We start from the raw sequence: 23,488 nt of genomic DNA on the forward strand, positions 1-23,488 counted from the left end.
TGTTAAGATCAGTAAATATGGACAACCCCAAGGATTTTTGAGTGGCACTCTGCAGGCTGCCCTGCATTTGGAGAATTCAAGCACATCAAACTGCATCATCTTTGGTTTTTTGACCTTCTGCACTTAGTCTGTGAAAAGCTTGGATCTCTGACTAAGCCAGCCTTGTGGTTAAATATAAACTATTACCAACTAGCTCTCTCCTCTTTGGGCTTCTAGAGAGGTTCAGTGGGGCAGTTCACATCTGTTTGCATTATTAATTCAGCTAGCATAAGCTAACCCTTTAGTTCACTGTCCTTAAGAAATATGTATTTTAATTTGGGGACACAGGAAGAACGAATTGACCTAACTATTAACTCAGACTTCCCTAAGACTTTAGAAATTACCTATTTAAGCTGTGCCTCTTTCTTAACACTTTTACTATACAGGCCCTGATATGCAATATTGACATATACTATAAGCATTAATGTGGGAACAAAACGGCACTTCATGCTCTTACATAACCCATAACTGTTTCACTTCTCAGACTGATTTTTGGTTGTGGCCAGCTCAGAAACTCCCAATTTAATTAAGACTGTCATGTTATGTGCCAGAAAAAGCTTCTCTCCTTACAGATTTCACCACTTTTTAATGAAGACTATTTACCTGTAGACAGGATATGTTATATTAGGATACGATCTGGGTTAACCCTGGGCTTATGGAGAAGGGTATCGGCAGCATCGGTGGCAGTATTATCTCTCAGTTGATTTTGTACCCTGTTTTCAATATTTTCTATATATTCCGTTCCCTCAGGTGTTGGTTTCTTATTCTTGTATTAAAGGGAAACCAATGTTGATGTTGTTTCCCTGAGGATTTATATGATAAGCAAAAAAGAAATGAGAGAAGTGAATTTTTATTTTACATGTTTGAAAGTGCTTAACCAGTTGTTAGACTATCAGTTACTACAGGATGGTAGACACTGGGCCTGTACTAAGTGTTTGCCTGAATCAAATCTATGAATAGTTAGCCAAGCCACCTCCTCTTCCTGCCTTTCCTATTTTTTTATAGCAGTATAATTGACATAAACTAGACAGTAAATGTTCCATTTTGAGTTAATTTATGTATATGATGAGCGGTATAGATCAAAACTAATTTCATTTGTATATGGACATACAGTTTTTCCAGTCATTTTGAAAAAGCTATCCATTCTCCACTGCATTGCCTTTTTCACCTTTGTATAAAAAAATCTGTTATCCATATTGTGTATTTATTTCTGTACTGTCTATTGTGTTCCATTGATCTATTTGCCTTTTTGCCAATACTGTAGCTTTATAATAAGTTCTGAAATCAAGTAGTGTTAGGCCTCCAACTTTGTTCTTCTTTTTCAAAGTTGTGGCTTTTCTAGGTCCTTAGTATTTGCATACGAATTTTAGAGTCAGCTTGTTAGCTTCTACAAAGCGTCCTGCTCGGATGTATGTTGAGATTATGTTGATGCTATAGAATTATTTGGGGAGAATTAACAATTTAAAAATAGTAGAGTTTCTAACTCTTGAATAATGTATATTATCTCTGTTTATTTAGGTCTTATTTAATTTCTCTTAGCAATATTTTATAGTTTTCAATATACAAGTCTTTCACATATTTTATCAGATTTATTCCTAAGTATTTCATATTTTTGGTGTAATAAATTATATTGTCTTAAAAATTTAATTTCCATTTGTTCATTGTTAGAACTATATAGAAACATGTTGACTTTTCTATATTCATCCTGCAACCTTGCTAAATCACTTTAGTAGTTTTTGTAGATTCTATCTGATTTTCTACACAGATGGTCATATTTTTAGTGAATAGATACAGTTTGTTTGTTTGTTTTAATTCCTAGCCTGGATGTCTTTTTTTCTTTCCTAAGTTCACTGGCTGGAACCTCCAAAATCATGTTTAATAGAAGTGGTAAGAGCACACATCCCTGCCTTGTCCCTGATTTTAGGAGAGCAAAGTAGCTAGTCTTTCACCATGAAGTCTGATGTTCGCTGTATGTTTTTTATAGATGTCCGTTATTAGGTTGAAAATGTTTTGTTATATTCTTAGTTTACAAGATGTTTTATCAGTAGAGGATGCTAGATTTTTATCAAATGCCTTTCCTGTGTCTATTAGGATGATCATGTGAATTTTTATTTTATTTTATTTTTTTAAAAAAACTTTTATTTTTTATTGGAGTATAGGTGGTTAATGATGTGTTAGTTTCATGTGTACAGCAAAAAAGTGATTCACTTTATACATATACATGTAGCTATGCTTTTTCAAATTCTTTTCCCATTTAGGTTATTACATAATATTGAGCAGAGTTACCTGTGCTATACAGTAGATCCTTGTTGGTTATCCATTTTAACTACAGCAGATCATGTCAATTTTTTTGTCTTATTTTGTTAATATGGGGATTCACACTGATCTATTTTTGAATATTGAACCTTGTGTTTCTGAGTAAACCCCACTTGGTCATTATCTGTTACTTTTTAAATATATTGTTTGATTTGATTTGCTGACATTTTTAAATGAATCTTTGCATTTATGTTTGAAAACAAAATTGACCTGTAGTTTTCTTGTGATGTCTTTGTCTGGTTTTGGTATCAGGGTGACGACCTCATGATGGATAAAGAAATATTACCCCCTTTTCAATTTCTTGAAAGAGTTTATATAGAATTGTTATTATTTCTTCATTTTATTTTATTTTTTTAATAAATTTATTTATTTTTGGCTACGTTGGGTCTTCGTTGCTGCACACGGGCTTTCTCTAGTTGCGGAGAGCGAGGGCTATTCTTTGTTGCTGTGTGCAGGCTTCTTATTGCGGTGGCTTCTCTTGTTGCAGAGCACGGGCTCTAGCCTTGCGGGCTTCAGTAGTTGTGGCATGGGGGCTCAGCAGTTGTGGCGCATGGGCTTCGTTGCTCCGCGGCATACGGAATCTTCCTGGACCAGGGATTGAAACTGTATCCCCTGCATTGGCAGGCAGATTCTTAACCACTGCACCACCAGGGAAGTCCCTATTTCTTCTTTAAATGTTACGTAGAATTTATCGTTGAAGCCATCTGAGACTGGAGTTTTCTTTTGGTGGGAAGATTTTAAATTAAATATTCAATTTCTTTTCCAGAAATTGGACTATTCATGTTATTTATTTCTTCTTGAGTCAGTTTTGGTAATTTTTGTCGTTTCAAGGAATTTTTCCATTTCATCTAAGTTGTTGAATTTATTGGCATAAATTTGTTTAATAATATTCTCTTATAATCCTAGTATCTGTAGAATCTGTAGTAGTTCTGTATCCCTTTTTGGTGCACTCTCTCTCTCTCTCTCTCTCATTTATATCAGTATGACTGGGGACTTACTAATTTATAGAACCTTTTAAAGAACGAGCTTTGGTTACATTGGTGTTTTCTGTTTGTTTGTTTTTCCTGTATTAGACTTCACTAATTTCCTCCTTTCTGCATACTTTGCATGCTTTTCTAGTTTTGTAAGGTTGAAGCTGAGGTCATTGGTTTAAGATCTTCCTTAGAAGATCTTAGAAAAATATGGACATTTAATGTTATAAATTTCCCTGTAAATACTACTTTAGCGGAACCCCATTAATTCTGATGTGTTGTGTTTTCATTTTCATTTAGTTCAAAATACTTTCTAATTTCCTTTGTGATTACTTCTTTGATTCATGGTTTACTTAGAAGTGTATTATTTACTTTCTAAATATTTGGGGATTTTCAAGAGATCTTTCTGGTATTGATTACTAATTTAACTCTATTGTGATTAATAAAAAATTCTTTGTATGACTTAAATACTTAAAAAATCTTTGGGGGACTTCCCTGGTGGTGCAGTGGTTAAGAAGCCGCCTGCCAGTGCAGGGGATATGGGTTCGATCTCTGATCCGGGAGGATCCCACATGCCGTGGAGCAACTAAACCTTTGCGCCACAGCTACTGAGCCTGCGTGCCACAACTACTGAAGCCCATGTGCCTAGAGCCTGTACTCTGCAACTAGAGAAGCCACCACAATGAGAAGCCCGCGCACTGCAACAAAGAATAGCCCCGGGCTTCCCTGGTGGCGCAGTGGTTGAGAGTCAGCCTGCCGATGCAGGGGACACGGGTTTGTGCCCCGGTCCGGGAAGATTCCCACATGCCACGCAGAGCGGCTGGGCCCGTGAGCCATGGCTGCTGAGCCTGTGCTCCACAGCGGGAGAGACCACAGCAGTGAGAGGCCCGCGTACCGCAAAAAAAAAAAAAAGAATAGCCCCCACCCCCCACAACTAGAGAAAGCCCTTGCGCAACAATGAAGACACAACGCAGCCAAAAATAAAAAAAAATAAAAAATCTTTTGACACTTGTTTTATGGCCCAGAATATGGCATATCTTTGTAGATGTTCCCTGTGCACTTGCAAATAATATAATTTCTTCTGTGGTTGGGTGGAGTGTTCTATAAATGTTAATCAGGTCAAGTTGGTTTATAGTGTTTTTCAGTTCAATTATAGCCTTGCTAATTTTTTGCCTACTTGTTCTATCTAGAGAGGTATGTTGAAATCTCTTACTACAATTGTGGTTTGGTCTCTTTCCCCTTATTCTATCACTTTTTCAAAGCTCCATTATTAGATACATAAACATTTAGGAATGTTATATTTCCTTGATTAGTCACTTTATTGTTATGAAATGACCATTTCTATCTCTGATTATAGTTTTTCCTCTGAGTCCTGCTTTGTCTGATATTAATACATGCACACATACTCCAGTTTGCTTTTGAGTAGTGTTAGGAAGTTTTTATTTGTTTCTTTGTTTACATTTAACATATTTGTATCTTTATATTTAAAGTGTATTTCTTGTAGACCACATGTCAAGGGACTTGCTTTTTAAATCCAATCTGATAATCTCTGCCTTTTCATTGGAATGTTCACCATTTATATTTAATAAGGTTACTTATATGATCAGGATTGAGTCTATCATGTTACCATTACCATTTGTTTTCCATTTGTCATATCTTGTTTCCTTTTCTCTCTTTCCTTCCGTCTCTTGGATTAATAAGGTATTTTTTAAGATTATATTTTATTGGGACTTCCCTGGTGGTGCAGTGGTTAAGAATCTGCCTACCAATGCAGGGGACATGGGTTCAATCCCTGGTCCAAGAGGATCCCACATGCCGTGGAACAACTAAGCCCGTGAGCCACAACAACTGAGCCCGCGTGCCTACAGCCCGTGCTCTGCAACAAGAGAAGCCACCACAATGAGAAGCCTGCACACCGCAACGAAGAGTAGCCCCCGCTCGTCGCAACTAGAGAAGGCCCACGCGCAGCAATGAAGACCCACCGCAGCCAAAAATAAATAAATAAATAAAAATAAATAAAATAAAAAATTACATTTTATTTCCTTTGTTGCTTTTTAGCTATATTTCTTCATTCCATTTTTTTTTTAGCAGTTGTTTTAGGGTAAATATTACATATCTTCAGTCTGTCACAGTCTATCTTCAAGTGATATATCATTTCATGCTTAGTGTAAGAATGTTACAGTTTCTATTCCATTTACTTCCATATCCTCCTTTCCAGCCTTTATGCTGCTGGTGACGTGAATTTTACTTTTACATACATTAAAAATTCTACAACACATTGCTATTATTTTGTTTCAACAATGAGTTAACGTTTTAAAGAGGTTTAAATAACAAGAAAAAAATCTTACATTTTTCCTCATGTGGTTACTGTTTCCAGTGTCCTTCTTTCCTTTGCATAGATCTGATTTATAGCTGAACAGTCTCCTTTTGCCTGAAGGACTTCCTTTAACATTTCTTGCTGAGGGAGGTCTACTGGTAATGAAATCTTTCAGCTTTTATATGCCTGGAAACATCTTTATTTGCCTTTGTTTTTGGAAGTTTTTTTTTTTTTTCTCTAGAATTTTAGGTGTGCAGTTTTTTATCTTTCAATACCTTAAAGATGTTGCTCTACCATCTTTCATTGTTTGCCATGAGAAATTTAACGTCATTCTTATTTTCTCTTAGTGTAACATGTCTTTTGGGGTGTGCTTTTAACACTTTCTCTTTTTCCATGATTTTGAGCATTTGGTTATGTATGCCTTGGCATAGTATTCTTCACATTTCTTTTGCTTTAGATTTGTTGAGTTTCTTTGATCTGTGAATTCATAGTTTTCATCAAGTTTGAAAATTTGGGGCCATTACTCCTTCACGTTTCCCGCCCTCCTCCATTTTTGCCTATTCCAGTTACTGAGGTATTAGGTAGTTTGAAGTCTTCCCACAGTTTGCTGCTCTTTTCAGTTGTCTTCATTCTTTTTCCTCTTTGTGTTTCATTTTGGATAATAGCTAATGCTGTGCCTTAAAGTTTCCCTATTTTTCTTCTGCTGTGTCTAATCTGTTATTAATCCCATCTGGTGTATTTCTCATCTCAGATATTGTGGTTTCATTTCTAGATGTTTTATTTGAGTATTTCCGTATCTCTAGTTAACTATTTGAACATATGGAATATAGGTATAATAATTCTCTTAATGTCCGTGTTTGCAGTTAACTTTTGTGCCAGTTCTGGGTCGATTTCAATGTATTGACTCTTCTTCTCATTTTAGGTCATGTTTTTCTGTCTTTTTGTGTGGCTGGTCATTTTTCACTGGATGCCAAAATTGTGAACTTTACCTTATTGAGTGCTAGATATTTTTGTATTTCTATCAGTCTTCCTGAGCTTTATTCTGGGGTGCAGTAAAATTACTTGGAAATAGTTTGATCCTTTTGAGTTTTTCTGTTACGATTTGTTAAAGGGGATCTGGAAAAGAGCTCAGTCTAGGGTTGATTATGCCCATTATTCTTGCAAGGCCTTCCAGCGTAATCTGTCCAGTCCTTGAAGTATGAATTTTCCAGTGTTGCCAATAGGAGCAGGCACTGGTCATAGTCTTTGTGAATGCCAGGAATGTTCCTTCTAATCCTTTTGTGTGTATGTTTTTCCCCTAGCATTGCAAAGTTTTCTCCTACTTAAGCATTGGTCTATAATCTGCTGCCTACTCAGGGGACCTCTCTGTAGATCTCTGGGGTTCTTGCGCTGTGTAGTCCTCTCTCTTGTGAGCTGTAGTTGCCTTGTTCTTGCACTTTCAACTCTGTCTCCTTAACTCATGGAGTCTGCTTAGTTCTGCATTTTCTGCTCCTTGCATTGTACCCTGGAAACTCCAGGCAGTAAGTCGGGGCATTCGTAGAGCTCTCCTCATTTGTTTCCTGTATCTCAGGGATCATTGTTCTTAGTTGCCTCATGGCCAGTGTCTTGGAAACCATTGTTTCCTATATTTTGGTAGATGTTTCTTTGGTTGTGTCAGGCAAGAGGGTATATCTGGTCTCTGTTATAACATCTTGACCAGAAATGGCCAATCCTGTATTTCTTTTAATGATGTCACCATCCCTTTTTTTCCCCAGCCTAGTTCAAGACCATAATTCATTCTTCCCAGCCTTTTCTTTTGGTCCAATCACTCTTTCAAGAAAGAAAGCAAGTCCTTTTTTGCTCCCTAGTATTTTCTTTTGTACTTGATACTAACAGTCTTCAGAGAAATATCATCATAATTAACTTATACCAAAAAAGTAAGAAACAGAGTGGAGGGAATATTGTCAGAATAATCTAAAATTCTGTTACCCTACTTCTCTGCCATCTTAATACATTTTAACTGTAAAATTTTCATGTCTTGTATGTTGAATTACACAATTTAGAGCAGAATTATTTCATAATGAGTATATTTGCTTAAGTATTTTGAAGAAAATATCTTTTTTTGGGGGGGTTATACTTTCCCAGACTCAGCCTTTGCCCCTGCTACATGTTGGATTGTGGTTCTAACTCTGTCCTACCACCTTCATTACAAGTTATGTGTGTGTGTGTGTGTGTGTGTGTGTGTGTGTGTGTGTTGTGTGTGTGTATTTTGCTTTCCTGTTTCCTCTACCACCTGATATGCTACTTTAAACCAGACTAGTCATTCCTTGATCTCTACAGTTCCTGGCATAGGGGAGTTCAATTAATGTTTGATGATTTGGACTGAGTAGGCTAGAGTTTTAGGCATTTAGTGTGTTGTTAAGGCTTTACCTAGAATTTCTACATTACACAGATTCTCAACTGTATATTACACTATAAACCACATCTACATCATTGTAGCTTGTTATTATATGCCTCTGGTATGTTGTGAAAGAGCTGTCAGAGAATGAGCTCTTTACTTGGAATTACTAGTTAACTATTGTTTTGCCATTGATCAGAATGTCTTTTTCATTCTGCTGTATTCATTGTGGTATTTTACTATAATTCGAGGTACTCTTGAGGTACAAGGCTTTCTGGATCTCCCTTTGTGACCTTGTGGCAACATCACTTACTTGGTAGGGATCAATCAGGATTTTCTTCCTTCTATTTTTGTCTTGCCATTCTTTTTGTGAACATGTGCCACCTTCTCTGTGCCACCCCCTCTCCTCCTCATCTGCATCCTGACCCAGTACTATGTTTTAGAGGGAAGAAGAACATAGAGTCCAGCTTTTCTTAAACCATGTTCCAGAAAAATTGCCTGAAGAGCTCTTGAAGATAAAAGGCTATATATCCCCCTTTGTCAGACAGCCTGCCAGTTGGAGTGTTGACTACTTACCTTGGCTGGGGACTCTTGGAATCGATGACTCCCTTTAAAATTCATTCTCGTTTCACTTGGTAGAACAAATAGCTTTGTTTTCCTTTTATTGCTCGTCTTCTCCTCACAAAATAAAGTATATGATGTTTCCTCTCTGAGTACACGAAGTATTCTTTCAGAATTTCCTCAGGCCTGAGGTCTGGATGGGTGTGTGTCTGTCCTGTGTGCGTGTTTATATTTTTCAGTGTCACTGGATTCATCCAGTTCTGGAAAAACTTGCAATTCGCTCACATTGCATGGTTCTGGCTCCCTCTGCAGCTCCAAATGGAAAAGTGCTTTGTTGTCTTTTGTTGCTGAAAAACCCACCCCTTAGCCTTCTTTCTTTGAGTGGAGCACCCCGGCTGGTATGCAAGTGCAGATTGAGATTTTAAACTTAGGGATGCAATTTTTTTTTTTTTTTTGGCAAGGCTTTTTGAAGACTTGAAATCACATTTCAGGAGAGCTCCAAGGGGTGAGAAAATGGTGAGGAGGGTAGGGAGAGAAGGGAGAAAAGGCAGAAAGGACAAGCCCAATTGCAAAATTAGTTTGGTAAGTAGAAGGGTAATTTACTTAAAGATATTTACTGTAAACCTTTATTTAGAAACCAGAGAGTTGCAGAGCAGAAGCCTAGAGCTATTGTAGAATTCCCAGGCCTGTTCTATTGGATTACACACCTAGGACCTTACTGCACTTCTCAGTCGCATTGATGAGGAGAGTGATTTGGCCTCCAGTGTTGGCTTGGTTGTTGAATCAGGATGACTTGGCTATGGCTTGACATCTTAGCTTTAATTATTGACTTTCAAAGTACCCTGGAAAAGTTGGTTCTCTCCTGAAATATAGAGCTGCTATTAGATGCAGCAAAATGATCCCTGGGTCCCGGAATAGGAGTTCGGTTGGAGCAGTCAACCAGGTTGACCTGTAATGATAAGTAAGGGCAGAATCTCTAGACACATTTTGCCCCAGTGAAGTACAACTGGGTACTTTCAAGGGTGGCTTTTGGGATGCTGGTATGTTCTGTTCGTTGATTTGGGTGCCCGTTACACAAACGTGTTCATTGTGTAAACATTACACTTCCATGGCTTTTCGTTGTTGTTGTTTGCATGTTATACATCAGTCAAAAGTTTATTTAAAATATCTCGTACATTAAGTGCTTTTAAAGGACATTCATCAAAGTACTACTTATACAATTAATGGCACACGTGAGTGCGCCGATGCCTGTTCTGTGAAATAGTCCCTGTTTTAATCATACCACATTGAATCTTGTCTCCTTTAAGGGAATCAGTACAGATATGTACATACCTAGATATGTAAGATGACTTTTTTTTTTTCAGCCATGCCTTGCGGCTTGTGGAATCTTACTTCCCCGACCAGGGATTGAACCCAGGCCCTCGGCAGTGAGAGCACAGAGTCCTAACCACTGGACCACCAGGGAATTCCCTAAGATGACTTTTATTTAATAGTTAATGAGAATGCTTACATAATAAATTCATGCTTCTAGAGTTCTTTCATATTTATAAAGTAAGTTTTGGCCCTTTGAAACATGACTTTCAGCATCATTTATGTGTGTGTGTGTGTTCCTTTCTTGATTGTCTAATTCTTTCTAAGACTTAGGGTCCCTATGAAATGTTAACCTCTGTTCCTTATTAAACCAAATAACATTTGTTAATTTTCTTGTCACGGTGATGTTGGTTCTGTTTGAAATTAAGTATTATAAATTTTTAGAATCCAAAATGTAGGGAAGTATTATGAGCAGTTTTATTATCCACTCCTCACTTTCCCCTCTCAAATTCTGTACTTGACTTGTATAAATATCAACTTTCTTTTCTTGAAACCTTTGTGCTTTCCCCCCGTGTTGTTGCTAAACCTCTTACACACTTTTTAGTGTAAAGCCAGACATTCTTACTTGAAAATGTAGTGAATAGTTGTTAAAATTTGAAAATGTAGTGAATAGTTGTTAAAATTTGAAAATGTAGTGAATAGTTGTTAAAATTCAGCGCTGGTTTGTGCTGCTCTACAATTTGAGAGTAGAGGTCTAGTTTTTAGAAATTTATTATTTTTGCTGTTTAGACTTAAAAAGAAAAACAATTAGCTATATAACCTAGTTTTTAATCCTTGAGTGAAACTCATGAGCCCTGTTGATTTTTTTTTTTTTTTTAATTTTTTTTTTTGCCCTGTTGATTTTGATAGACATTAGCAAGCTCAAACTTTTCTCTAGAGGTCTCCCCAAACTGTCTGCCTGGCTTTATGTTGAAAGGACTGTAATCTACAGAAGTAGACGTGACAGTGAGACGCGCAGGATATTCTCAGAGTGGTGTCTGGTGTGGAGCTCTGTAGAGAGAGTGGGATTCCATGGTGGCGTGTTTCTGTTGTAGCTCTTGTGTAGCAGTCACAGACCCTGAACCCAAGGACTGTGTTTCTACTTGGAGCAGACATTGACCTCTTTTTCTGGGCTGAAAACAGTGAAGTATATCAGTTTTGGTAGCTCCGGTTGTAAGAAACTTAAATTAGTTTGAAGTGGAATTATCCTGATGAAAGGGCAGTTGAAAGCCCTTGACACTGGACAGAGGATTGTCTAGTGTCTAATCTTGGCTCAAAATGCACCAGACATAATGAGAGTCATTATGAACTGCTGATCTCTTACCCCTCCCCTCAGCAGACCCTATTAGACTTGCAAAAATAGCAAACACTGTGTGTGTTTGGCATGGTGCCCACTGTGTACTAGAAGAAGAAAGCGTACCTTGTTTGCACTCCAACCAGATACTGGTGCATCGTGTTACAGCTCTGCTTGGTTCTGAGCTCCTCTGTTCAGGCTTGTCCTGACAGATGCTGTCGTTGCCACCCCTTAGCAAGACAAATGCAGCCACTCTGCGGGAGTTGGCTTTTTCCCAGCTGTGCTTGCCAGTGCCCTAAACTGATGTGCTTGTGTACCTGTGGAAAGGCAACAGCCTGTGGGCCTGTTATCTGCTGCCATGATGGGCATTACCTTTTGAGTTTTTGCCATTTCTGAAGGAGAAGTTTCAGTTCTCTTTGGTCAGATAAATATGTGAACCCTGAACTTCTCTTCCTGCTTTTTTAAACAAACAGATGTTTGTTAAGCACCCACTAAAGATGCCCAAGTAAGGTCCCTGCCCTCCAGGAATCCACTGTTTCTGTAAGTAGAAATATATGCAAATAATCAAAATAATCAGGACCTTAGTAACTGTGTCCCTAAAGGACTCTGGGAACAAAGAGGAAGGGGAGATCTCTGGGGATGTGTGTCAGGCAGAGAGTCCTCTCATGTGGGCTATGAGGTTAAATAGAGCTTAGAGAGTGTGACTTATGTGTCGCTGGGGTCCAAGGTCAAGGAGTAGATGTGGCTTGAATTGAGCTTGATGGACCTAGACTGGGCCCTGGTTTTGGAGGCTGCAGGAAATGAGGAATCATCATAGAATTTTAAAACAGATGAGTAGCCTCTTCAGATTGTTGTTTTTAAGAAGCATTACTCTGGCAGCAGTCTGCAGACTGGGATTATACAAAAAGTGATGGGAGTTGGGGGAATGCAAGATTATTAAGTTGGGAGATTTGAGGCATGGAGGGTTTTTGGACTTAAAAAGAAAGATGAGGTCCTGAGTTCGGATAGAGAGAGTAGTTAAGGGCAGGAAGGGGCTTAGAGATATTTAGGAATCTTAAAGATAGGACTTGGCTAACAACTGTGATTAAGTGAGTGAGAACAGAGAGTAAGGATGGAGGGTCTAAGGTTTTCAGTTAAGACTCCTGAAGGACTTTATAAATACTTTTACAAAGGAAATAGGGAGGGCAGAGCACGTTTGAAGGATGCATGATTCTTCAGTTTGGGGAAGCTGAGTTTAAAGTACCTGTGGAAGTTGTAGGTATCAATAAGTAAATTTCAGCGTAAAATTTGGACCTAGAGTCCAGAAGAGAACAGGGCTGGGCACACAGATATCCTGGATCATTTGAGTATTATACATTTTGGTCTGGTTTAGTCATTACAGCCATGAGACCCTCTAATCCAAGTTCGAATAAGCCCGTGTCCCATGGTAGTGTTGATGCAGGGTGGGACCAGCATTAAAGGCCAACTAATATGTGCTAAGAATAGCACTTACTGTATTTGGCTCTTGTGTCTAGAAAACCAGGTACCAAGAGCCCATCTGATTTGTGCAGCACAGAATAATGTAACATTAAATTCTGTGTATTCACCATTTGGGAGCCAATTCCACAGGACCACAGGGTGGAAATACTTGTCTTCCATTGAGAATGAGCCTTTCTGGAAAGAACTTCACCTGGATTTTCTTCATCACACTAGATGAAGTAGTATTTCTTCTGCACATTTAGCCGACAGCATAACTTCTGTAGAAAGGAACAAAGGTTTCTCCTCGAAAGCTCCTGGTCTCTTTTCTTTCAGTTCCTCTCTGTAGGCCTCTGTTCCACCTTGGTCAGTCTGTCTGCTTTTTCCTCTGGACTTGCACCATCTGTGACATTTGTCCTTTGGGACCCACAATTATCTTTTTGACTACTTATAGTTTTTGTTTTCCTAGGGGCTCTCTGGGTCAATTTAAATTTGATTATATCCAACAACAAACTGACTACTTATAGAGTGGGTATCAGTGGTAAAAACACTAATGTGAGAACCTAATAGGTGAGTCAAACTTCCACTTAAAAGATAGAAGTGTAGATTAGATTAGTGAACTTGAGCATTCTGGTCATCTTTCTTCCTTTCCTTAGGAGCTGTGTGTGACATAACCACATGGCTTTTTGGAAGAAGACATGAGACAGTATACAGAGAGTCTCACAAGCCAGTCTCCTTCCAGGTTGTCCGTGACTCCAGAGAGGCTATTTCCCATCTTGGACTGCTGCAGAATTGAGGAGAAGTCTGGAAGTTGGAAATTGAAGATAGTTCAGTTAAACCACTTTGCCCACAGATGAACCTGTTACAGATAGAGATGAAGAAGCAGATGTATTGGGGGGAGAGGTTTGGTCTGGCACTTGGGGCCCTGTTTACACAGGCTGTTTCATGCTGCTGAGGGCTAGAGATCTCTTGCTTCCATTGTGCTGACTCATGGAACAGTGTGGATTAGTCGCCTTCCACATCTGTTTGGGGAGGATGTTTGTAAGGAGACATGACAGGGTCTATCTGGAATGAACGGAAAAAAGAGTGCCTGTTAAATCTGGATACTTTTAAAGTACAAAGATTTAGATTATAGATGATAAAATCTCAGACCTTGAAGACACTCTTGAGGCTATTTGGGTGGGGGAATTCTGGAAGTTCTTTCTCTGGAGGACCCAGGAGTATGGGGTCTTCCAAACTGAGAAGAGAGGAAGGCTCAACCATCACTTTTCATGTTCCTGAATACAATTTTAGGCTTCTTTTTATTATCATCATTATTTCATCTGGTAACAGTGTTTCTGCCCGGAAATAGCTTTATCTCTCTGAAGAGAATGCTGTGATCCCATCTGCCAGTTTGCAGAATGCTTCAGGGTCCTCTCCTACCTGCTATTTCTGTGCCCTTTCCATGTGTCATGGTAAAGCCCCCACCTATCCAGTCACATGGGTCCTTGTTTGCTGTATTTGTTCCTGCCTTCAGAAACTGACCTTGGGATGTGGCAAGGAGAGGCAGCGTGCACTGGCAGAATCCTGTTACCATGATGTGCTGGGAAGAGGGAATGATGAAGAGGTGTTATGGGGTAGGAAGTCCATGCTCCACGTCTGGAATAGTTCAGAAATTTCTTTGAAGGATTTTATGCCTCAGGCTTCTCCTGCTCAATGAATGTATTTTTCACTGCTTTAGGATTAATCTTCTTAAAGCCCTTCCTTGAACTCTTGAGCCTATAATGACTACCCATTACTTATAGATCCACATTCTGGAATGCAAGTCCTGATTAGCCTAATCATGCAAGATCTCTTGGTATCATCAAATAAGACTCATTCTCTCCAACATTCTTCTTCCCAGCTGTTACCTCCTTCTCCATCTCTCCACATGCCTCTCTCCACTGCTTTTCTGTAAAGCTCTAGATTCAATGCTTACACTTTACCGTGCTTCAGGAAGCTTCCTTGCCTCTTGTGGGTCATATAGATCTCTTCTTATTTTTGTTTCTGCTCTTGTAGGAGAAAAATATCATTTTTTAAAAACCATTGACTCTTTTTACTTTTACAGAAGAATACGGGTTAGTGAGTCATACATTTGATGCATGATTGGTGTGGGAAATGGAAGGGCCCACTGGAGCGGAGGAGTAGGTCGATGGAGGCGTGTCTTAGCTAGATGGGGTGAAAGCAAATTGTATAGGGAATGCAGGTCAGGGAAAGGAGTTTAGGCTAAGAAACGGGGATCAATTTTATAGGTAGTTGAGTCGTTGAGTAAGACAGAAATATGTGGGATGGTTAGAAGGGAGGGTTGCAAAGACTATACAGAAGAGACTGCTGAGATAAGCCTGCTGTGCTCACAGTGGGAAGGATGGGGAATGGTGACTTGGGAAGATGCATCAAAGAAGAAATGACAGGGCTTGCTGACAGATGATTTCAAGGCTTGTGGAAACTGCAGATCATGTTTTAAACCGGAACATATTGCTATAGGTAAGTGTGATACGTAAATCCAATTTATAGATTTAGGTTTCATAGTGATATTTTATACTCTTTTTGCTTAGCAAAAGGAACTTTCAAACATACTTGTATAACTATCACCTCATTTTATCTTCAACATCTGTGTCAACTTTCTTACCTGTAAATGCAGGTGACACCTACCAACCCTCTAGGCTTAATTTGTTTGAAGGCTCATCCTGTGAAGAATGAATCTGGTTTACAGTTCAAGGACTAACTTCAGTCTTCTTTTTTCCCATTCATTTTGGAAGACAGGAATCATTGCTTCAAAGAAACATTTAAAAAGAAGCTCCCTCAAATGGCAGGCTCTCTTTTGGCTTAATCTAACATAAGACAATGCTTCAGCAACTTTTCCTACCTAGTTAGGTCCCTGGCTGAACACACGTCCTTCTGTCTTTGCCTGAGTCTCCCCAGTCTTGCTGCAGCTGCTGGGGCAGGTTTAGCCCACTTACATTCTGGCAAGGGATAAGCCCGATACCCTTTCCGTTCATGAAACACTATCTGTGTGAAGTGAGCTCTTTGGTCCATAGTGTTCCCTGCCAAAGCTAAGGGGAGATTAAGGAACACCTCTGAGCAGATGAATATTGGATGAGGTTTATATAATTGAAACTCACACTCCTGTTAAACCCTTTGACTCAGTGGAGAGACAAGAGAAACTTACAAAATTATGGCTCCCACTTAGGAATAAAGTACTATGTCTTCTCTGGGTACATTCTTCTCATTTACATAGGGCAGAGCTTGGGAATTAAGGAAATATTAATTGATGACTGTTCATTTTTTTTTTTTAGCTTCATAGAACCAATTTCTATACCCCATTGTAACCATATGGAATGAAAATGCTGAAATGGAATTGGGATCAGTTGGTATCTATGTAAGCATCAGGGTTTGGGTGATGAACAAGGCTGTTATTGTCACAAATAATAATGGAAATAATAATAATACCACCAGTGGACATTTCTTGCGTGCTTATTTACTATATGCAAGGTTCTTTTCTAAACACTTTTCATCCACTTTAATTCTCATAACAAACTTAAGAGGTCGGTATTATTATTATCCCTTTAAGAGATAAGGAAACTGAAGCACAGACAGGTTAAACACGTTGCCCAAGGTCTTACAGCTTAGAAATAGTAGAGTCAGGATTCAGACGTGAGCAGGCAGACCTCAGGTGTCTAACGTCTTTGCTGTACCCTTCATGGTGAGAAAGGCAGACACTTGATAAATCCCTCGAAGTGGGATGAATCCTATGGGAGCCTGTAAAAGGGTAAATTAACCCAGAGCAGGGGAAGGCTGGGAAGGCTTTGATGAGAAAAGGAAAATCATCCTTTAGGATGAAACATAAAGAGTGCATAGGTGCTCTCTAGGTGGGGTACAGTGGACAGAATATTCCAGCATGCACAGTAGCCACCAGGCTGGAGAGAATATGGCAGTTTTGAGGAACAGCTGTTAGAAGGGATGGAGAGGGTGAGAGAGAGTTTGTCATAGAGTGAGGCTGGCAGAGGCCAGGTCAAGAAGGGCTCTGTAGGTCCTACTTCAAGGAGTGGGGGCATAGAAACGTAATGGATTAAGGGTCATTGTGATTTATAAGAAATATATATATTTGGTCTGTGTCCCATTCCTGGCCATAGAGCTCCTAAAACCCTAGAAATTTTTCTAAGGGCTGAGAGTGATAAAGGTATCTTGTTTGTGTTAATGGGGTGACTTTTGGAAAGCCCATAGGTAACCAAAGGATGGAGTTCCCTTGCCAGGGGAGACAACCGTATCATTAGAGGGTTGGAACTTTTAGTCCCACTCCAGGACCTCGGGAGGGGGGAGGGGCTGGAGGTTGAGTTCATTCACGAAGGCCAGCGATTTACTCAATTGTGCCTACATAATGAAGCTGCCAGCCATAAAAACCCAAAGGATGGAGTTTCATAGAGCTTCTGGGCAGGTGAACATGTGGAGATGTGGGGAGAGTAGTGTGCCCAGAGAGAACATGGAAGCTCCAAGCCCCTTCCCACATCCCTTGCCCTGTGTATCTGTTCATCTGTCTGTTAATCTGTATCCTTTATAATACCCTTTAAAATAAACAGATGTATGCAAGTAAATGTTTCTCGTGAGTTCTCTGAGCCACCCTAGCAATTTAATTGAACCTGAGGAGGAGTCATGAGAACCTCCAATCATAGCCAGTTAGTCAGAGCACAGGTAACATCCTGCACTTGCGACTGGCATCTAACATGAGGGCACTTTTGCGGGACTGAGCCCTTAACCTGTGGGATCTCCAGGTAGTGTCAGAATTGAGCTAATTGCTTGATGGTGCTGAAAAAAAAACCCCACACATATTGGAGGGAGCATTAAATGTTAAGAATTAAGGGCAATCACTGTTGGTGGGAATGTAAATTGATACAGCCACTGTGGAGAACAGTATGGGGGTTCCTTAAAAAACTAAAAATAGAACTACCATACGACCCAGCAATCCTACTACTGGGCATATACCCTGAGAAAAACATAATTCAAAATGAGTCGTGTACCACAGTGTTCACTGCAGCACTATTTACAATAGCCAGGACATGGAAGCAACCTAAGTGTCCATCGACAGATGAATGGATAAAGAAGATGTGGCACATATATACAATGGAATATTACTCAGCCATAAAAAGAAACGAAATGAGTTATTTGTAGTGAGGTGGATGGACCTAGAGTCTGTCATACAGAGTGAAGTAAGTCAGAAAGAGAAAAACAAATACCATATGCTAACACATATATATGGAATCTGAAAAAACAAATGGTTCTGATGAACCTAGGGGCAGGACAGGAATAAAGACGCCGACGTAGAGAATGGACTTGAGGACATGGGGAGGGGGAAGGGTAAGCTGTGATGAAGTGAGAGAGTAGCATTGGCATATATACACTGCCGAATGTAAAATAGATAGCTAGTGGGAAGCAGCCACATAGCACAGGGAGATCAGCTCAGTGCTTTGTGACCACCTAGAGGGGTGGGATAGGAAGGGTGGGAGGGAGATGCAGGAGGGAGGAGATGTGGAGATATATGTATACGTATAGCTGATTCACTTTGTTATACAGCAGAAACTAACACAACATTATAAAGCAGCTATACTCCAATAAAGATGTTAAATAAAAAAGAAAAAAAAAGGGCAAGACAGGCATTAATGGGATAGAACCATGGGACTGATGTGATAAGATGCAAGTTTTGCAAAGGTGTTTCTGACTACTGGTATGTCTGATGAATCACAGAGGGCTAGAGTGGACGTAGAGAGTGCAGTCGGGAGGTGGTTGCTGTGATCCAGCTGAGAGATGATGGTGGCCTGGACCAGCAGAGGAGCAGTGAGGATGGAGAGCAGCTCAGGAGCTTCTTAGGAAGCTGAGCGTAGGCAGCTTTGATGTGGAAGATGAAGACAAGGAGGGAACCAATAACAATGCTCCAGTTAAGAGTAAGAAGAAACTTGCAAGCGAACCAGACAGGACCTTGAGGAAACTATCTACAACAGGCCTTATTTGGTCAAGAGAAGGAGTATGCAAGAGAAAACGGATGGCTTGTGTCATGGCCCAACCAGGGAATGACTCCTGTGAAGGGAATGGATACACACATACACACACTTTATATATACACATACACACACACACGTTTATATATGTTTATGTATTGGGTTGGCCAAAAAGTGCCTTCATTTTTTTTTTAATTTAATATTTTATTTATTTTTATTTTTTTGGCTGCGTTGGATCTTAGTTGCATGCGGACTCTTTGTTGTGTGCGGGCTTCTCTCTAGTTGTGGCGAACGGGCTTTTCTCTAGTTGTGGTGCACAGGTTTTCTCTCTCAAGTTGTGACATGTGGGCTTCAGAGTGCATGGGCTCTGTAGTTGTGGTGCATGGGCTCCAGAGCACGTGGGCTCTGTAGTTGGCGGCACACAGGCTCTCTAGTTGAGGCACGTGAGCTCAGTAGTTGTGGCGCGTGGGCTTAGTTGCCCTGTGGCATGTAGGATCTTCGTTCCCTGACCAGGGATCGAACCCTTGTCCCCTGCATTGGAAGGTGGATTCTTTACCACTGGACCACCAGGGAAGTCCTGTGCCTTTGGTTTTTAAGTAAAAATAAAAGACACGTTTTTTATTCCGCCAAGAACTTTACTGGACAGTGTATTCACCCTTTTGTTCCACTTCCTTCTGCAGTTTTTCAGGCAACTTCATAATGCCATCTTCCCCAAACTTTTTATCTTTTTGAGCAAAGAACTGTTCCAGGTGCCTTTTACAGTCTTCCAGGGAATTGAATTTTTTTCCATTAAGAGAATTTTGTAAAGACAGAAATAAATGGAAATCCGAAGGTGCAATGTCTGGTGAATACGGTGGATGAATCAGAGGTTCCCAGCCAAGCTGTAACAGTTTTTGCCTGGTCATCAGAGGAACATGCGGTCTTGCGTTATCCTGATGGACGATTATGCGTTTTCTGTTGACCAGTCCTGGACATGTTTTGTGGAGTGCTGCTTTCAGTTGGTCTAATTGGGAGCAGTTCCTGTTGGAATTAATTGGTTTTCTGGAAGGAGCTCATAATAGAGGACTCCTTTCCAATCCCACCATATACATAACATCACCTTCTTTGCATGAAGACTGGCCTTTGGTGTGGTTGGTGGTGGTTCATTTCGCTTGCCCCACGATCTCTTCCGTTCCACATTATTGTACAGTATCCACTTTTCATCGCCTGTCACAACCGGTTTTAAAAACGGAGTGTTTTCATGGGTTTTCAGTAGAGAATCAGTAGAACATAATGATCAAGAAGGTTTTTTTTGCTTAACTTATGTGGAACCCAAACATCAAAGCGATGAACATAGCCAAGCTGGTGCAAATGATTTTCATTGCTTGATTTGGATATTTTGAGTATGTTGGCTATCTCCTGTGTGGTATAACATTAACTGAGAACAAGCAATGTCTTGATTTGATCGCTATCAACTTCAACTGGTCTACCCAACCGTGGAGCATCGTCCAGCGAGAAATCTTGAGCACGAAACTTCACAAACAACTTTTGACACATTCGATCAGTCACAGCACGTTTTCCGTACAGAGCACAAATCTTTTTTTGTTTGTTTCAGTTGCGTTTTTACCTTTCTTGAAGTAATAAAGCATAATATGCTGAAAATGTTGCTTTTTTCTTCCATCTTCGATATTAAAATGGCTGCCCCAAAATTTACCAATTCTGATACATTTTTTAAATGCACGATGATATGACAGCTGTCACACAGAATCTAACAAAATTGTTTCGAATGAAGTTAAAGACAGCTAAGTGCTACTAGAGCCATCTTACGGAAAAAAAATGAATGAACCTTTTGGCCAACCCCATATATGTATATACTTACACACACATACCTGGATTTGTTGTTGTGGAGGTTAGGCCTCCCAAGTTAAGGTAATTTCAGAACCGAGGTTGCCTCTTTGGTGCCTACTGCCCTCTAGCTGTGGCGTTATTGGTAAGTACAAGTTCTACACTTCTACCACCATCACTGAGTTTCCCCTTTGAGTCAAAGTATAGAGTGATCTAAAAGTATCCGGCAACATGGCACATCAACGGGAGAGACACACGAATGCCACATCTATACAAAACAACTGGCTGGATTCACGTGGAAAAGTAGTAATTATCCACGTGGGTATCCATTCCAGTTTTCTCTCTTTCATGAGCTAATCCTGTCCACCTCAAAGCATCTTCCTGTCTTTGTCGAGAGAATCTCTGAAAGCTTCATTGTGATCGTCACCATTTCTGATGAGGTGTTTTCTCTGAACATTTGGAACTGGGTAGGGTGAGATACATTCCAAGCAGATGGGACGTTTTCGCAGTCTGTATATTAGCAGCTCCAGGCTGTTGTATAGACCTTCCAGGAAGTTTCTGTGCAGAAGGGCAGATGCCTGAGGAATTTATGTTTTGATATTTTATCAAACTTTTCAGCTTTTAGTGATCATGCGTGAGAGTGTGTAATTGCCAGTGGTCTGGGGTTAGCCTCAGTTATAGGGGGAATTATTTTGGGAGGAGTTAAATATGGTATTTAACTGGTATTTAACTGAGAAATGAGAGTCTTCCTAACACTAGAGTTTCTGAAGGAAAGACAGTTGGGCCAGACTGGATGAACTGGTTGGATTAAATGCTGTGTCTTACTCTTGACTCAGGGTTGTTATTTGTGGTTGCTTACTTTATTTTTATTGTTAAAGTGTCCTATTTAATGTGCCAGACTTTGCCCAGGACAGTGTAAGCCGTTTAGGGAAAGGCGTAGAAGAAGCATGAAGCACGAACCAGCTTACATTAGGGACCTGAAAAACGTTATAGAACACATAGAACATTTACACGTTGTAATCGTACCATGCTTCATACTTTTTAGAATGCTTGTCTAACTCTGAAACATTATTCTAGTTTCCTCAGATCAATGTCCACAGTTGTTTTCTGTACCTGTTTATGGTGTGCCCTCACATGGAACATTGGGGCATGAGAATAAATCCTGGTTTTCTGCTGTCTCCCCAGCACCTAGAGCAACACCGGACACAGCTGGCACAGAGCAAGCACTCCAAAAATCTTAGTTGAATAAATGAATGAAAAACATCATCTTCCAAACATCAGTAATAACTATATAAAACAGGCTTGGCGTGCTACCACTTATGTACATTTGATTTTGCTTTCTGCCAGGTTTTCACCCAGATTTTATAGTAGTTGGTTATCCTGGGAGAAATTTATGAGCTATTTTTCTTTTCAATGAGAGTGGATATTGTCATAATTAGGTTGAAACTAAAGGGCATTTATTTGTCCTGCATCAACGGTAACTTTTTTCTATTATAAAGAAAACTCACTAGTAAATTATTATTCCCATGTCTAAGGGAGAGTCTCCAGCACCTGCAAGAGCTCGGCTGGGGTGCTGGGCCCCTGCCAGGAGAAAGGGCTTTGTCCCCACCGCCCTCGGCTGCGATCCCAGCAGCTAAGTAAGCTGAAGTGTGGTGGCGAGTCATCTTGGCAGTGGCAAGTAGAACATATTTCGACTGGTGATTTCTGCGTGATTTGTATGACTTTCTGTATGACAGGAGTCACAACAAAACCATTTCGTGACTTGTGTCTAAAGCTATCAGTCAGTTGGAGCTGTGAAAATCGGTTTGCATATGTCAGCAGTTTAATCTCCTAATATACTTGCCAATGGAAAACCGACACTAGAATTATTTTTCTGTATTTACTGACTAGAAAGATGCGGTTATCAAGTGCACTGATTGAAAAATCTTTAAAATACCAGTCTTTAAATTGGGACCATATGTGTGTTTTCTTTCCCTAGCCACATCTATTTGTACATTTACCCACACATGTGTATATATACGCACACACAGCATACAGTTACATTGATGTGTGTTTGTGTTACATATGTATGTGTTCACACAGAGCACATGTGCTTCATGCATACGCATGAGCTTTTAATGTCCTTATAGGCTGAAATGTAAGGATGTTGGGGAACTTTCCTTGTCTGTTAACTGAGAATAATACAGTTACCTACATTCCAGGCTCCTAGTAAGGATTAACTTGGTTATTGTGTGTGTAGTCCTTAGAATAGTGCCTAGCACATAATAAGTTTTCTATAAATACCAACTTTCTTTTTTTTCAAGTATACCTTCATCTGTCAGCCTAAGCAAAGGACTATTGGTCTCTCTGTTACTTCTTATAATAATTTAGCTTCAGAGGCAGGGTGGTACAGCCTCAAACTTATTGTGTAGTTGGGAGGTACATTGGCAAATTTACTATTCTTCTAAAATGCCTGCAAGCAATTTTTATGCCATCTAAGAAATATTAATATGTATTTTTAAATCATAGCCATTTATTAAATACCTTAGTAATATTGATTCCTGTTATAGTAAAACTTTTCTCTTTCTAAGTCATCATCATTCCCTGGTGTCCATCAGGGTTTTCAGTTCCTGTGTCATTTTTATTCTTTAACTAACACCAACTTCACTGGAGAATTTTAATTCCAGGTTTGTAAGAGAACTGTTCACTTATTATGAAAAAAATGAGATATTCGCTCTGGTCTAAATGTTTGTGTTGCTCCAAAATTCATGTGGTGAGATCCCAACCCCAAAGGTGATGGTGTTAGTAGGTGGGGGTCTTTGAAAGGTGCTTAAGTCACGAGAGTGGAACCCTCATGTATGGGAAAGATGCCTTATAAAAGAAGCTCCAGAGAGATCCCTAGTCCCTTCCCCCATGTGGGAATGCAACAAGAAGTCTGCAACCTAGAAGAGGGCCCTCACCAAAATGTGACCATGCTGGACTTCTCAGCCTTCAGAA

General features: G+C 39.8%; 1 protein-coding gene and 1 long non-coding RNA gene across 5 annotated transcripts in view; both read left to right on the forward strand.

Annotated features, from left to right (window-relative positions):
- AUTS2 (activator of transcription and developmental regulator AUTS2) overlaps positions 1-23,488 on the forward strand; it is a 1,117,705-nt gene that overhangs the window by 296,703 nt on the left and 797,514 nt on the right. The window lies entirely within an intron of this gene.
- LOC137206834 (uncharacterized) lies at positions 1,897-5,368 on the forward strand. Its single transcript, XR_010934847.1, has 2 exons — positions 1,897-1,926; positions 5,101-5,368. It is a non-coding gene; the product is annotated as an uncharacterized lncRNA (long non-coding RNA).

This window comes from Pseudorca crassidens, chromosome 15 (assembly GCF_039906515.1).
Source record: "Pseudorca crassidens isolate mPseCra1 chromosome 15, mPseCra1.hap1, whole genome shotgun sequence".
NCBI lineage: Eukaryota > Metazoa > Chordata > Mammalia > Artiodactyla > Delphinidae > Pseudorca > Pseudorca crassidens.